This window comes from Erinaceus europaeus, chromosome 1 (assembly GCF_950295315.1).
Source record: "Erinaceus europaeus chromosome 1, mEriEur2.1, whole genome shotgun sequence".
NCBI lineage: Eukaryota > Metazoa > Chordata > Mammalia > Eulipotyphla > Erinaceidae > Erinaceus > Erinaceus europaeus.
In genome coordinates, this window is record NC_080162.1 from 71,705,314 (window position 1) to 71,716,700 (window position 11,387).

General features: G+C 46.2%; 1 protein-coding gene across 2 annotated transcripts in view; it reads right to left on the reverse strand.

The window, feature by feature from the left end:
- Positions 1-9,602, reverse strand: part of PTPRA (protein tyrosine phosphatase receptor type A) — a 129,096-nt gene extending 119,494 nt beyond the window's left edge. The window contains exon 1 of one of the 2 annotated variants that reach the window (XM_060187394.1): positions 9,312-9,602. The gene's annotated coding sequence lies outside the window, so the exon portion shown is untranslated. The remainder of the gene's footprint in view (positions 1-9,311) is intronic. The other variant, XM_060187404.1, reaches the window with a different exon arrangement.
- Between the last annotated feature and the right edge of the window lie 1,785 nt (positions 9,603-11,387).

Here is an 11,387-nt window from a genome sequence, read left to right on the forward strand (position 1 = left end):
CTTTCTATCTTCCTCTCCTCTCTCCATTTCTCTCTGTCCTATCCAACAACAACATCAATTAAAAAAAAAAAGGCAACAAAAGGGAAAAATAAATAATACTTTAAAAAAAAAATCCAACAACAAAAAAAAGAAATGAAACATAATCCAAAGTGCCTTATGTATTTGTTGTTTGTTTATGTAAGTTAGGGCTACTTTCTGCACCTGTGTGATTCCGCCCCTCCCAGTGGACTCACTCCCCCCCATTAGTTTCATATGAAAGACAGCTAAGACTGAGAGAACGAGAGAGGAGAGGCACTACAGCACTGCTACAGCACCACTCCACCACTCATGAAACTTCCCCTGTTCAGGTGCTCTCATGTGGTACTGGGGAGTTAAAACCTCTTCCATGGTAAATTCACTCTACTGGGTGAGCTATCTCCCAGTCCAAAGTACCAGAAAATCTCTTTTAAATTAATAGAGTCAAGTTTTAGAGGACTGGTAAAATAGCTCCCCTAGGCGGGTACCTGTTTTGCCACACATGCAATCCAGGTCCAAGCCCCAGAATACCACACGAGAGTAGTAAGGCACCAAGAGATGCTTTGGTGCTGTGGTATCCCTCCGTTTGAAAAAAGGCTGGGTACCTGTAAAAACAGTCTTGTAAATCAAGATGTCCAAAAGTGATCTGAGGAAAAAAGAAAAAGAAAAAGTCAACCCTGAGTGATAAAAAAAGTCACGTTTTGGGGCCGGGTGGTGGTGCACCTGCTTAAGTATATACATTACAGTGTGCAAGGACTGAGGTTCGAGTCCCTAGTCCCCACCCACAGGAGGAAAGCTTCAGTGTGGCGAAGGAGGGCTGCGGGTGTCTCTCTGTTTTTCTATCTTCCCCTTCCCTCTCAATTGCTGGCTGTCTCTAGCCAATAAACAAATAAAGATAATAAAAACAATTTTAAAAAATCAAATCTTACTTATCAGATCTTTCTTCAGGGAAAAAGTTTCACAAGTGGTGAAGCAGTGCTGCAGATGTCTCTCTCCCTATCCCTATCTCCCCCTTCTTTCAATTTCTGGCTATCTCTATCTAATAAATAAATAAAGATAAAAAATAAATTTTAGGTTTTGTTTGTAAGAGCACTGGCTATATTATCAGGAAACTGGGTCACATAAATTGCTGATGGTACTGTAAATTAGCTCAACCTTTCCAGATATCAATAATGAAACTGTTTCCTGATTCAGTAAATCTACTTTAGGAGTAAGAGTCCAAGTAAATAATCCAAAAGAAGCACTTGAATAAGGGTACACAAAAGTATCGTTTATGGGGGGTCGGGCGGTAGCGCAGCGGGTTAAGCGCATGTAGCGCAAAGTGCAAGGACTGGTGTAAGGACCTGGGTTCAAGCGCTGGCCCCCCACCTGCAGGGGAGTCGCTTCACAGGTGGTGAAGCAGGTCTGCAGGTGTCTATCTTTCTCTCCCCGTCTTTCCCTCCTCTCTCAATTTCTCTCTGTCCTATCCAACAATCACAACAATAATATTAACAACAACAACGATAGACAACAAGGGCAACAAAAGGGAAAAGGTGGCCTCCAAGAGCAGTGGATTCATGGTGCAGGCACCCAACCCCAGCAATAACCCTGGAGGCAAAGTATCGCTTATAACAGTAAACAGAATGAAAATTTTGGGCTGGGGAGATAGCATAATGGTTATGCAAACAGACTTTCATGTCGGGGTAGGGGTAGATAGCAGAATGGTTTGCAAAGAGACTCTCATACCTGAGGCTCTGACAGAAGTCTCAGGTTCAATACCCTGTACCACCAGAAGCCAGAACTGAACAGTGCTCTAATAGGAAGGAAAGGTTTTAAATATTGCACAAATTATGGTTATCATTACATATATTACTGTTACTTTAAACAATAAAATATATATATATATATTTGATGCTTAATATGAATCATATTCTGTATCTACTGCTTACAAATATTTAAAAAATTATGCCTATACACTGACACAAACAGATGTGAGATTAGAATAAAACAAAGTCAGCTTTATGTTTAAATGGAGTCTCTTTTATAGACTACATTTAAAAAAATTTTAATATTGAATCATTTGTGGATATGCTGCTCAGTTTTTTTTTAAATATTATTTATTTCCCTTTTGTTGCCCTTGTTCTTTTATTGTTGTAGTTATTATTGTTGCTGTTACTGATGTCATTGTTGTTGGATAGGACAGAGAGAAATGGAGAGAGATGGGGAAGACAGAGAGGGGTTAGAGAAAGATAGACACCTACAGACCTGCTTCACCGCTTGTGAAGTGACTCCTACAGGTGAGGAGCCAGGGACTCGAGAGGAAGACACCTGTAGACCTGCTTTACTGCTTGTGAAGCAACTCCTGTACAGGTGGGGAGCGGGGACTTGAACCGGGATCCTTACTCCGGGTCCTTGCGCTTTGCGTCGCCTGCGCTTGCTGCTCAGTTTTATTAAGTTAATACTTTTTTTTTTCAGTATTTTTTTAGTACTCAGACTGACTAAAAACATTTCTTTAGCAGTAACATTTAGGAACATTTATAAGACATTACACTGTAAAAGATAAGATTCTGCATTTGGACAGTTTCCTGCTCAAACTTTACCTGCATCTCCTTTTCTCCACACTCAAGTAAAAAATAATGCTACATAATAATTCAAATTTACCTTATACTTTTCTGCCAACAACCTAAAATAGGATGTTTATCCAAGGCACTCCAGCTTCCTTCATGAGTAATGCTATTAACTATGATTCAGTTATTAGGCATAGTCTCTGCTACTGGGGTATCAGTTCTTCTATTTAATTTTTTTTTAAAGATTTTATTTATGAGAAAGAAAGGAGAGAGAAAGAACCAGACATCACTCTGGCACATGTACTGCCAGGGATCGAACTCGGGACCTCATGCTTGAGAGTCCAAAGCTTTACCACTGTGCCACCTCCTGGATCACTCTTCTATTTAATTTTAGTGCATGAACATGGATTTTTGCTTTCACCTTTCCACTTCATATTTCTTTTCACTCATTATATATTTTCTTATAACAAACACTTCTTCTGGTGTTTATGAAATAAAGAAAATATAAATAATAATAATAATAATAATAATGCAGCAATGTTTAGAAACTGAACTCCTCCAATGAAAAATATTGGGCAAGGGGCGAGGGTAGAGAGTATAATGGTTATGCAAAAGAGACTCTCATGCCTGAGGCTCTCAAACCCCACCATAAGCCATATCTGAGCAGTGCTCTGGTAAAAAAAAAAAAAAAAAAAAAGGAGAAAAAAAAGTATATTGGGCAAGTACAAACATCAAAACTGCTTCAAAAACAACCTCCACCCACACTGACAGTCTTGCAGAAGTCACTTTATCTAAAGCTCAATGTCGCCCTCTCTAAATTAATAGGATAGAATAGAGTCACGTGGGGAGGATTAGGTGAGGAAAAGCTAGCATGTGATTGCTTAAAAAGGCCATCCTGTGGGGGATATGATGCAGTGGCAGAGTACAGAACTTGGAAGCATAAGGTCTGAGTTCAATCCATACCATTGCACGTGTCAAAGTGAGGCTCTTTCTTTCTCCTCTCATATTCAATTAAAAAAAAAAATTAAGATGGTCTTGGGCCCAAAATATAGCACAGTGGTTGTGCAAAAAGATGTTCATGTCTGAGGCTCTGAGGTCCCAGTTTCAATCACCAGTAACCAGAGCTAAGCAGTGCTGGGAGTGGGGAGGTTGAAAAGAAGCAGAGGAGGGGGAGAGGCAAGGAGGGAGAGGAGAAGAAGAAAGAAAAAGGAGGAAGAAGAAAAAAAAAATACTGTGTAGGTCTGGGCAATGGTTCAATCAGTAGAGTACAAATGTTACAATGTGCAAAGACCCAGGTTCAAGCCCCCTTCTCCCCATGCAGCAGGAAAGCATCACAAGCCTTGAAGCGGTGCTGCAGATGTCTCTCTTTCTCTATTTTCCCTCTCGATTTGTTTCTAAGAAATATATAAATGTGAGGGTCAGGCGGTAGCACAGCGGGTTAAGAGCACCTGGCACAGAGCACAAGGACTAGTGTAAGGATCCCAGTTCGAGCCCCTGGCTTCCCACCTGCAGGGGGGTCACTTCACAAGTGGTGAAGCAGGTCTGCAGGCATCTATCTTCCTCTCCCCGCCTGTCTTCCCCTCCTCTCTCGATTTCTCTCTGTCCTATCCAACAACAACAACAACAGCAATAACAACAACAATAAATAACAAGGGCAACAAAAAGGAAAAATGGCCTCCAGGAGCAGTGGATTCGAGTGCAGGCACCGAGCCTCAGCAATAATCCTGGAGGCAAAAGAAAAAAAAAATACATAAATGTTGATAAAGAAAATGTTTTTTAGGGGGGTCGGGCAGTAGCGCAGTGGGTTAAGGTGCACATGGCGCAAAGCGCAAGGACTGGCCCCGGCTCCCCACCTGCAGGGGAGATGCTTCACAGGTGGTGAAGCAGGTCTGCAGGTGTGTATCTTTCCCCCTCTGTCTTCCCCTCCTCTCTCCATTTCTCTGTCCTATCCAACAACAACGACATCAACAACAGCAATAATAATAACTACCACAACAAAACAACAAGGGCAACAAAAGGGAAAATAAATAATAAAAAAAATGTTTTTTTTAAATTTCCTATGTGTGCTGAAAGGAACACCCAAGTGACATTTGCAACTTAAGGGTGAGGATGTTAGGACAACTCCCTTGAAGGGGTGGTTAGTTGGCTATACACTCAAACATATAAATGAGACATATCCTTTGATGTAGTAATTCCACTCCTAGAAATATATTGTGCAGATAATCATATTCAAAGTACTAACTCTGTTAATAGAAAAGCCTGAGAGATTGGGCCGTAGCGCAATAGGTTAAGGGCACAAGGTGCAAAGTGCAAGGACCTACGTAAGGATCCCGGTTTGAGCCCTGGGCTCTTTACCTGCAGGGGTAGGGTCACTTCAAAAGCGGTGAAGCAGGTCTGCAGGTGTCTATCTTTCTCTCCCCCTCTGTCTTCTATTCCTCTCTCCATTTCTCTCTCTGTCCTATCCAATAACAACGACATCAATAATAACTACAACAATGTTAAACAACAAGGGCAGCAAAAGGGAGAGAAAATAGCCTCAAGGAGCAGTGGATTCATGCGCCCAGCAATAACCCTGGAGGCAAAAGAAAGAAAGAAAGAAGAAAGAGAGTGGTCTGGGAGGTGGCGCAGTGATAAAGCTTTGGACTCTCAAGCATGAGGTCCTGAGTTCAATTCCCAGCAGCACATGTGCCAGAGTGATGTCTGGTTCTTTCTTTCTCCTCCTATCTTTCTCATTAATAAAATAAATAAAATCTTTAAAAAAAAAAAAAGAAAGAAAGAAAGAAGAAAGAGAGACAGAGAGAAAGAAGGCAAGCCTGGAAACAACTTAAATGTTTCTTACATATTACAAATTAAGATGCAATCATACAATGAAATACATAAAAGAGTGCCAAGTTATAAATGAACTTTTTGGGATGGTTCCCTAAATACGTTATGTAAAAAATAAAGAACAAGGTGTGACTGGTATATATGTGTGGATCTGAAGACACACGCTGACAAAAGGAAAAGTGTCTACCTGAGGACAAGGAAACTGAAAACCGCAGTCATCTCTGGAGATGAGGTCAGGGCATGAAGAACTTATTTTCCTCTACATACTCTTTTGTATGACTGGAATTTTCTTCTCAATTGCACTTATTATCTCTTCCTGAAACTGAGCAGGATCCCTCTAGGTTACCCTCTGGGCCTAAGAGGCTATGATTCTGCCTCTGTAAGACCTGGCAATTGCTTCCTAAATTGCAGGAACGCCAACATCTGCACCCCATGCCCTCACTCCTGCTCCAAAACGACCTTCCCAAAGCTCAGTGACTAGAAGTCCCTGACCACCTGTAAAATCATCCAAAGCACGTTCTCACAACATACACACAGGCCGTGAATCTGACCTAGTCTCATCTCCCACCTTCCTTCCCTTTACTCAGCCCAACTATGTTCAGCTTCTCCCTGCTCCTCACGAAGAGTGGATTCCTTCTACCTTCAGGCCTGCTTGTATTGCTTCCTCTTTCCTGTATCTGTCTACCACACAAACTCCTATGCCTCCTTCATTACCCAAAGGTTCCCAAGAAAGTTTCCTGGGAGCATCTAGGAAGAAGAACTCTCTATGCAATCTGGCTGATGCTCTGGAACTAGACAGTCAAGACTTAATCCTGACTACTCCCTCATCCACACACTATACTGCCTGTTTTTACAGTCAAGAAAGAATAACCTCCAAGAAAGAACAGCACGGGGTATTGGTGCCCCAATTGAGAGCACATGTTACCATGTACAAGGACCCGGGTTCAAACACCTCGCCACCACCTGCAGGGTGCAGCCTTTATGAACCGCGAAGTAGTGCTGCAGATGTCTGTCTGTCTATCTATCTCTCCCTCTCCTCTCAATTTCTCTCTGCCCTATCAAATAAACAACAAAAAAATTAGAAAGAACCCCCAATGCAACTATTAAAAAGATTATATATAGTCATAGAAATGATTTACTATATAACCCACCAAAAGGCAAAGTAACGCAGCTGTTACCGTTTTTACACTCTGCTAGCACCTGTGTTATTAAGTATTTGGATCCACCTGTCATGCATCCAACTATAAGCACCTCAAAGGTAAAGACTGTGACTTCCTTAGCTTTCTTTTGCATTCCAAACTCATCTCGCAATGTAAAGCACATGAATGCATTTAAGTCAGAGGATTAGCTTTTCCGGTTCTAAATTTCACCCAAAAAGTAAGTTAGTGGCTAAAAGGCACCCCTGTAACAAGCCTCCTAAGGTCAATTTGATGGAGTATATGTATGTTATCTTATCACTCCTAGATCCTATCATACCCTGGAGTGTGCACATCTGCCAGGCCAATGTAGGCAGGCAAAGGTGAAAAGTCACTGTGAAGCTTGGGCCTTTCAGACAGTCAAGGAGACTAGACTAGAGGCAGGTGGGATGAACTCTGCCAGTTCCAGGCTGCAGACAATCTATAGGGGGCTAAACAGGATGGGTGTGGAGAGACAGGAAACTAGAGATACTGAAAGCCCTAAATGTGCACTCCAAGAATGGCTTCGGAAATATTAATCTCATCTTAGGAAGCAGGTACCTGGAGCTAAACGGGGCAGAGATATTAGGAGATGAGATGAGGAAGGACTATTGAGAGGAAGCATTCTTTTAGCATGGAAACCAGAAAGGTGAACAAGCCACGGCTCTAGTCCTCAAGAAGATTCTCCAACCAGAAAGGTTTTAAAAAGAAGCATAGAGGGGGTCGAGCAGTAGTGCAGCAGGTTAAGCGCACATGGAGCAAAGTGCAAAGACCAGCATCAGGATCCGGGTTCCAGCCCCAGGCTCCCCACCTGCAGGGGAGTCGCTAGAAGGGAGATGAAGCAGGTCTGCAGGTGTCTTTCTCTCCCCCTCTCTGTCTTCTCCTCCTCTCTCCATTTCTCCGTCCTATCCAACAGCAACAACGGCAATGACAACAACAATAATAACGACAACATCAAGGGTAACAACAATGGCAACAAAATGGGAAAAAAAAATGGCCTCTGGAGCAGTGGATTTGTAGTGCAGGCACCAAGCCCCAGCAATAACCCTGGAGGCAAAAAAAAAAAAAAAGGCATAGAGTTGGGCAGGTAAAGGCCGGGATGAAACAGAATCACACAAATAAACACATCAAAAGATGTTAAAAACAAAAAAGGCAATCCAGCAGCTCAGAATGACCCTGAATTAGAGAGCGTATTAGAATAAAAGAATTGAGCTAAAAGAGTTAAATAGGAGTGGTCCAGGAGGTGGCGCAGTAGATAAAGCCCTGGACTCTCAAGCATGAGGTCTTGTGTTCAATCCCTGGCAGCACATGTACCAGAGTGATATCTGGTTCTTTCTCTCTCCTCCTATCTTTCTCATGAATAAATAACTAAAATATTAAAAAAAAAAAAAAAAGAGTTAAATAGGAGTCGGGCGGTAGCAACGGGTTAAGCACACATGGCGGAAAGCAAGGATCCCGGTCCGAGCCCCTTGGCTCCCCACCTATAGGGAAGTCGCTTCACAGGCGGTGGAGCAGGTCTGCAGGTGTCTCTCTCTTTCTCCCTCTGTCTTCCCCTCCTCTCTCCATTTCTCTCTGTCCTATACAACAACGACATCAATAACAATAACTACAACAACCATAAAAACAAGGGCAACAAAAAGGAAGTAAGTATTAAAAAAAAAATAAAAAAAGAGTTAAGTTGAGGCAAGACTATCCAGAGCCTTGTATGACCTGTGAAGGCGGTATGGGCTTCATTCATCCCATGGGAAAAGGACAGAGGGAATTTTTAAGTAAACAGATGACAGCATCCGATCTGTTTTGAAAGGAGTGGCCAGGCAGGAGGATGTTCAGGCATCTTCCACCATCTGTCCTCCCACCCACCATCTTCTGGTTCCAGCCAGGGCAACCTGCACAGCGAGCAGGTGGCCAGTGAAGGTCTGTCCTGGGAGCCGCGACAGGCCGGGCGCAGGAATCCCTCACGCCCAGAAGGCTGCTGCAGGCAAGGCAGTTAGCAACAGTCCTCCTTTTCCTGTCTTACAAATGTCATCATTGTGCTCGAAAACACTCTCCACACTGAGCCCAGCGTTGCCATTATCAACGTGATGTTTTAATCTTCAGGAATCACAATTAGGAACTAACGTGAAATAATAATAATAATGATGACGACGATGACGGTGATGATAATCACGATCACCCCACGGTATTTAATTTCTTCGGCAAAAGCGAGGCAGAAGGGCGAAGCTCGGCATTGTCAATGGGCTCATTCTCAATTCCCGGCAGCTCCCGAGCCCCTTTCCCTCCGCCGCGGCCGCAACAGTTGGGAGGAGGCGGAAACGCGGGAGGCCGGGGGCTCCCGGGGGGAGGAAAGTTGGTCACACTCGCCAGAGCCAATTTTCTCCTGCCCAGAGTTGTCCTCTCTTTCTGTCTCTGTGTCTCTGTCTCCCCCCCCACGCCACCCTGCATGAAATGGACCTGAGCGAGTTCTCCTCTCCACGGCAGATCCAAACTGCTCCTTCCAGAAGCAACCAGGGCACAGCCCCGGCCTGGCCCCCGGAGCCCGCCCGCCCGCAAAGTTCCCAGGCAGAGCAGAGGGGTTGGCACCCCGACCCCGCACGTTTCTGGGGAGCCCCCGCGCCGCCCTCCCCGCCACGACCCGCAGCGTTTAAGGATGCGGGGTCCGAATGCCGACGCCCGCGGGTTCCGGCCGGAAAGAGGGGCTCGGCCGCCCGCACCCCCCTCCGGAGCCCCAGGGCGGCGGCGGCCGACTCACCGAGCCCGGCGCTGGGCGGGACCGCGGGGACGGGGACGGCGGCTCCGCCTCGGTTCCGCTGCGGCGTCTCGGCCCGCCACAAGCCCTCAGGGCCGCCGCCCGGCTCGCGGCTCGGAGCCCCGCGGCGGCGGCGGCGGCCTCGCCTCCATGGCGAGGGGAAGCGGCTGAAGGGGCGACTGGGCTGGCGGCGGTGATGGCGGCCGCGGCCCGGGGTGCGAGCGAGATCCCGCGCGCTAGTCTCTGTCAGCTCCGCACTCGCCGCAGCCTCGCTCCTGACCGGGCCTTGGGTGTAAGGCACCTTCTCATTGGCCGTTCAGAAACGGGCGCTGGTTGGTCCATGCCGGACGGGCGTCCCTTCGGGTGAGCCCCGCCTGTGCCCGCCTAGGAGTCCTCGCCAGTCAGCCGTGGGCTCAAAGCGGGGATTCTGATCTCACGCTCACGCATTACCTGCCTTCCACCTGCACCGTACCGCAACCAGATTCTCCGGAGAGCGAGGCCTGCGAGCACCTTCTGCATGCCTATAGTCCCAGGACCTTAAACATAGGCCTTCTTCCCAGTGGGCAGAAGCGGAAACTGAGGCCAAATAAATACATATTAATTTGTATTTTATTTTGGCCAGAGCACTGCTCAACTCTGATCTGTACTGGTGCCAGGGATTAAACCTGAGACCTCAGAGCCTCAGTCTTTTACATGATCACTACGCTAGCTCCCCAGCCGATAAATACACGGTAAACCAATATCTGATGACCAAGGGGGCCTCTAACTGAAAAGCCTTCTACCCACTCTTCTGTCTAAATGCGTTCCTTTCGGACTTTGTGGTTTTTGTTTGTTTGTTTGTTTTGTTTTGTTGTTAATTGTTGCAAGGTGTTTAAAGGACAAAAAAAATCAGTGGGGAGAGAAAAACCTGTTAAGCCCCTAGAACTGGCCTGGCACATTGGGTCCGTGTTTCATCAAGTTTGCCCACGCAATCCCCACCCGAGCCCCAGGGAACTCTCCCCCGCTTTCCAGATGCAAGTACAAGGGCCTGGCTCGCAGCAGAACTGGATAGAAGCCCTGACGCGTGGTGTTCGGATGGGGGGCAGGGTGTCATTTGCAGTAGGTGGGGCAGGAAAGGGGAGGGTAAGAGCACAGAGAACCCGCAGAAGTGTCGGAGAGGCAGGGGGTACAGATCTGATCCCTAAACCTCCGGGCACAGTGATTGGCACCCAGAAACCCCCGGCCCTTTGGATCAGCGGCAGTGGGTACTGCAGGAGCAGGGGCCAGGGTGTCCAGGCTGAAAGCTAAAATCTTGTGGTGAGAGGGAAGAGGCTGTGTGTTGGATAAAACACAACCACCACGGTGACCTATGGCGCTCAAGGACCTTCTCTGAGAAAGGGGCTAGGCGTCTGTAAGACTGCAGTGTACAAATGGAGCTTGGGAAAGAGGGTGCAGGAGTACCTTGGGGATTCATCCCAGATCCAGAGTCTGCATGGGGTGAGTGATGGCAAGCCTCTCCTCCCTACTGAGGCCTGTGTCCCCTTCTCTTTTCAGAATGGTCTGTGACTGGTGATTCTTTATGGATAGCAGGGCCATTTTGGCACAGAGGATCGCATCAATGGCCACTTGCACAGAATTGGCACTCCTACCACTTGCAGCTCCCACCTCCACCTCTAGTCCAGGTGCCAGTTTAGGACTTTATGCACCCCCCACCCCCCTCATAAACACACACACACCAGTGTTTGTAGAATGAGTGTATGCTGACTAGAGCACAGCCTTGGAATACTGGGCAGTGTGAGCACACACTGTCACCACTCTCAGGACATTTGCTCATGGCAGAGAAGACCCACCTTGAATGAGAGCTGTGTTTCTCTTCTCCTCAGCAGGAAGAACTGAATATCCTGAAATGGCAGAAGCTAATGTTTTTGCCTGGTCACAGATAGGTTTCTTAGAGAGCAGTCAATGAGAGGTTCTTCTACACACCCACCATTCATAATTACTAGGAAGTGCAAACTCAGCATACCTTACCCCAAATGGAGAAGTGAAAAAAGTCTGAACTCCTTCCAAAGTGTTTAGAAGCTCTGAGGCATGATTGTGAAT